This window comes from Eurosta solidaginis, chromosome 1 (assembly GCF_040869045.1).
Source record: "Eurosta solidaginis isolate ZX-2024a chromosome 1, ASM4086904v1, whole genome shotgun sequence".
NCBI lineage: Eukaryota > Metazoa > Arthropoda > Insecta > Diptera > Tephritidae > Eurosta > Eurosta solidaginis.
Genome location: NC_090319.1, coordinates 210,875,471 through 210,880,881, shown reverse-complemented (window position 1 = coordinate 210,880,881; position 5,411 = coordinate 210,875,471).

Sequence of the window (5,411 nt, the reverse complement as noted above, 5' to 3'; positions counted from 1 at the left end):
CAGCACTGATACCGCGTACTCCAGCAGTTCGTCTTGGCTCTTCCCTTCGAGGCTTGTGTATGAGAGTGAGCCTCTTGGCGGAGTCGCACGTTTCTCCTTCCCAACAGCGCGCTGTGCAACGACACTGGGTGAGCTGACCGACGCTTTTTCCCTTGCAGTAGCCGGTGTTGACTGGCTGGGGTTGTCGCGCAGCTGTGCTTTCGCCGCCTTTGTCTTTTCCGCCGATTCGGTGCCTTGTGTGGGCATTACCGACAAGGTCGCTTTAGCGGGGGTTGTTAAAACCGGCGATCTCAGCACTTGAGTGCTCTTCTTGAACACCGCTTCATCGCCCCTTTCTTTCTCGATTTCTCTACTTTTATCTTCCTTTGTTGTTTTTATTTTGTTGCTCATTTGTTCTATTCGGTCTCCGCTTCAAGCATCTATCTCCGCAAGATGTGCAGTAGCCGTCATCAATTCCCGTGGTTATCTTTGCAGAAGCAGGGAGGCCACGCGTGGGTTGACACAGGTCCTTATGGGAGTCTGTGTTCAGAGCCAGAATACAGCGTTAGTCAGGAGTCGTCTCAATTGAGCCTGCACCACCAACTTTATGGCGACGTGCTTCGAACGTACTTGAAGACCTGCCAAGGTTTTAACGAGACGGATACCATGCCGATATTAACCTACCAGCCGTTTCGGAAAGGTGTCACCCTTGCTTATTAAGGTAGTAGCCTATCGTCATCGCCAGCCCATAGCAATCAGTTCATAATCATATTTCCAGTTCTGGTCAACAGGATCTTACTGGTCTCGATCCTGTGGATGCTTGATGGGGTATTTTAGGGCGGAATCCTATCGCCCTTCCACCGGAACTTTTGGATGTGTTGCAAGACATTCCCATTTTTTCACTGGATTGCTCGTTTTGGTTCGCCCTGAGTACTTAATTCACTCAGTACCTCCCGTCTTGTGGGAAGCGTTCCTATATCCACCACCTGAGGAGGCGCCCGGTAGGGGACCGATACCCCCGCGGGTAAAGTTAAAGTTAAAGTTAAAGTTAAGGTTAAAGTTAAAGTTGAAGTTAAAGTTAAAGTTAAAGTTAAAGTTAAAGTTAAAGTTAAAGTTAAAGTTAAAGTTAAAGTTAAAGTTAAGGTTAAAGTTAAAGTTAAAGTTGAAGTTAAAGTTAAAGTTAAAGTTAAGTTAAAGTTTAAGTTAAAGTTAAAGTTAAAGTTAAAGTTAATGCTAAAGTTAAAGTTAAAGTCAAAATTACAGTTAAAGTTAAATTTAAAGTTAAAGTTAAAGTTAAAGTTAAGGTTAAAGTTGAAGTTAAAGTTAAAGTTAAAGTTAAAGTTAAAGTTAAAGTTAAAGTTAAAGTTAAATTTAAAGTTAAAGTTAAGGTTAAAGTTAAAGTTGAAGTTAAAGTTGAAGTTAAAGTTAAAAATAAAGTTAAAGTTAAAATGAAAGTTAAAGTTAAAGTCAAAGTTAAATTAAAGTTAAAGTTAAAGTTAAAGTTAAAGCTAAAGTTAAAGTTAAAGTTAAATTTAAGGTTAAAGTTAAAGTTGAAGTTAAAGTTAAAGTTAAAGTTAAAGTTAAGGTTAAAGTTAAAGTTGAAGTTAAAGTTAAAGTTAAAGTTAAAGTTAAAGTTAAAGTTAAGGTTAAAGTTAAAGTTGAAGTTAAAGTTAAAGTTAAAGTTGAAGTCAAAGTTAAAGTTAAAGTTAAATTTAAAGTTATAGTTAAAGTTAAGGTTAAGGTTAAAGTTGCAGTTAAATTTAAAGTTAAAGTTAAAGCTAAAGTTAAAGTTAAAGTTAAAGTTAAGGTTAAATTTAAAGTTAAAGTTAAGGTTAAAGTTAAAGTTAAAGTTGAAGTCAAAGTTAGTTAAAGTTAAAGTTAAATTTAAAGTTAAAGTTAAAGTTAAGGTTAAAGTTGAAGTTAAAGTTAAAGATAAAGTTAAAGTTAAAGTTAAAGTTGAAGTTAAAGTTAAAGTTAAAGTTAAGGTTAACGTTAAAGTTAAAGTTAAAGTTAAATTTAAAGTTAAAGTTAAAGTTAAGGTTAAAGTTGCAGTTAAATTTAAAGTTAAAGTTAAAGTTAAAGCTAAGGTTAAAGTTAAAGTTAAAGTTAAAGTTAAAGTTAAAGTTAAGGTTAAATTTAAAGTTAAAGTTAAAGTTAAAGTTAAGGTTAAAGTTAAAGTTAAAGTTGAAGTTAAAGTTAAAGTTAAAGTTAAAGTTAAGGTCAAAGTTAAAGTTAAAGTTAAAGTTAAATTTAAAGTTAAAGTTAAAGTTAAAGTTAAAGTTAAAGTTAAAGTTAAGGTTAAAGTTGAAGTTAAAGTTAAAGTTAAAGTTAAAGTTGTTAAAGTTAAAATTAAAGTTAAAGTTAAAGTTAAAGTTAAAGTTAAAGTTAAAGTTAAGGTTAAAGTTAAAGTTAAAGTTAAAGTTAAAGTTAAGGTTAAAGTTAAAGTTGAAGTTAAAGTTAAAGTTAAAGTTAGAGTTAAGGTTAAAGTTAAAGTTGAAGTTGAAGTTAAAGTTAGTGTTAAAGTTAAAGTTAAAGTTAAAGTTAAAGTTAAAGTTAAAGTTAGAGTTAAAGTTAAAGTTAAAGTTAAAGTTAAAGTTAAAGTTAAATTTAAGGTTAAAGTTAAAGTTGAAGTTAAAGTTAAAGTTTAAGTTAAAGTTAAAGTTAAATTTAAAGTTAAAGTTAAAGTTAAGGTTAAAGTTAAAGTTGAAGTTAAAGTTAAAAATAAAGTTAAAGTTAAAGTTACAGTTAAAATGAAAGTTAAAGTTATAGTCAAAATTTAAATTAAAGTTAAAGTTAAAGATAAAGTTAAAGTTAAAGTTAAAGTTAAAGTTAAAGTTAAAGTCAAAGTTAATGTTAAATTTAAAGTTAAAGTTAAGGTTAAAGTTGAAGTTAAAGTTAAAGTTAAAGTTAAGGTTAAAGTTAAAGTTGAAGTTAAAGTTAAAAATAAAGTTAAATTTAAAGTTAAAATGAAAGTTAAAGTCAAAGTTAAAATTCAAGTTAAAGTTAAAGTTAAGGTTAAAGTTAAAGTTAAAGTCAAAGTTAAAGTTAAATTTAAAGTTAAAGTTAAAGTTAAAGTTTAGGTTAAAGTTGAAGTTAAAGTTAAAGTTAAGGTTAAAGTTAAAGTTGAAGTTAAAGTTAAAAATAAAGTTAAAGTTAAAATGAAAGTTAAAATTAAAGTCAAAGTCAAAATTAAAGTTAAAGTTAAAGTCAAAGTTAAAGTTAAGGTTAAAGTTAAAGTTAAATTTAAAGTTAAAGTTACAGTTAAAGTTAAAGTTAAAGTTAAAGATAAAGTTGGGCTGAGCTCAGGCCAAGGGGGTCACTGCTGGCGGACAGTGAACGGCCTATTAATTAGGTTAGCTGCGAATATCAAATAAGCAGCCCTCGACCAAGAGCGGCTGATGAGGAGGGTTTGGCTTAAAAGGCCTAAAGCACCCTGAGAACCTCCAGTGACAGGGCGAGTAGATGCCGCCCTGAATTAAGCATCCACAGCCTAGTGCGGGGTTGCTTCGAGGGAATACCTACCCAAGATAGGGAGGCAACTATACGACGTGGGATACACACTCAGGAAGGTAAAGAGGTAAATTATTTGTAAATTTAAGGTGATTGTCACATTAAGACTGAGCCCAGTAAGGTCTTAATTAAGGTATACTGGAATCAACGACTCGGATATGTTTGTTAAGGGCTGGCGAATGTGGCATTCGGAAATCTCAGTACACGGCTTGACACACCGTCGAAATGACTTTCCGGTTAATGTCCCATTCGTCTCCGTCCCGTTAAAACCTTGGCAGGCCTTGGGGTACGTTCAAAGTCCGTCATCATTAAGTTGGTGGTGCAGGTTCGGTTGAGATCCTCCCGATTAATACTGATCTGGCTCTGAACGCAGTCTTCATGAGGGACTGCGTCAACCTTCACGTGGCCTCCCTGCCTTCGCATAGACAACCACGGGATGTATATAGGTAACTGCACACTCGGACCAAGATAGCGGCCTCAAGTGGGGACCCAATTAAATAAATGATGAGCAACAACAATACTAAAATAAAAAACCAAACACAGGAGAATGAAATGGCGTTCAATCCATTTGTAGGAAGGAAGCTAGCTCGCTCTCCAGAAGGGCGTGGCCCATCGGCTGGGGGCCTTAACATTTCGTCGCAAGTGGTAACGAAACCCAAAGAAGCGGAGGCCGAAAGCAAGCAAGGAGCATTGTTGCCGGGTGCTACACCGAAGCTTTGCAAAAAGAACTCCGACAGCAAGGCTCAAACGGGCACACCATTATTAAGTGAGCTAATTAAGCAGGCGTCAGCTGCGTTAAATCAGCAAAACCCCCCTGGAGAGAAAAAGATGACCAAGCTAGGCAAGGCGATTGAGGACTTGATGCAGTTCTTCATAGGGCGTAATAATATACACGCGGAAATCAAGCGCTTGGCCTCCGTAATAAAAGTGCTGTACATCGAGTCGGCCCTAGAGGTAAAGAATTTAGAACATAAATTGCGTGCAAGCGAATGCGCCAAGGATAGAAGTCCATCACCCCCAGGAAAGCGACCGAGGAATAATTCGTACTCGACCAAGAAGAACAACGTGGTAAAACCCACTACTACTCTAAAAGATGTCTTACCAGGGCACGTGGGTGGACACAAACGACGGCAAGAAACGCAAGAGAAGACGGAGCGGAAAGAGGAAACTGCAGCCCAAAAGACGGGAGAGTGGCAGTTAGCCAAAAAGAAGAGCAAGAAAAAATCACTTAAGGCTAGGCCGGATGCAATCATCATTTCCAAGGCGGGGGATGCGACGTACGCCGACATATTGCGTAAAGTGAGAAGATGCGACGAATTAAAATCCCTGGGTGATGACGTCAAAACGATTAGAAGAACGGCGAAAGGAGAGCTGTTACTAGAGCTGAAAAAATCGCAAGATGGGAAAACAAGCGCGTACCAAGCAGAAATTGAAGCGGTACTAAAGGACTCAGCTAAAGTTATAACAAAGTCCCAAATGGTCACGCTACAGTGCAGAGATCTCGATGAGATTACTACGCCCGAGGAGATTTGCAACGCCCTCCACCAGCAATGCAACATCAAACTTCCAGATGTGGCTGCCATAAAAAGCATACGCACAGGGTACAGTGGCACGAAGTCGGCACTTATAAGCCTTACAGCGGATGATGCCAAGGCGGTTCTTAATACGCAAAGAATCCGGGTAGGATGGGTTTCCTGCCGAATTAGAGAGCTCAAGCAAGAAAAACGCTGTTATAGGTGCTGGGGCTACGGGCATATAGCTCAGAAATGTAAGGAGACTGTAGATAGGTCTAGCCTATGCAGGAAATGCGGCCAGGAAGGTCATAAGGCTGCAAGTTGCGAAAATGCACCGAAATGCGCGCTATGTGGGGGACAACATTCAGCAGGCAGTTTTAAATGCCCACAACGAGAGGGCAGCAAAAT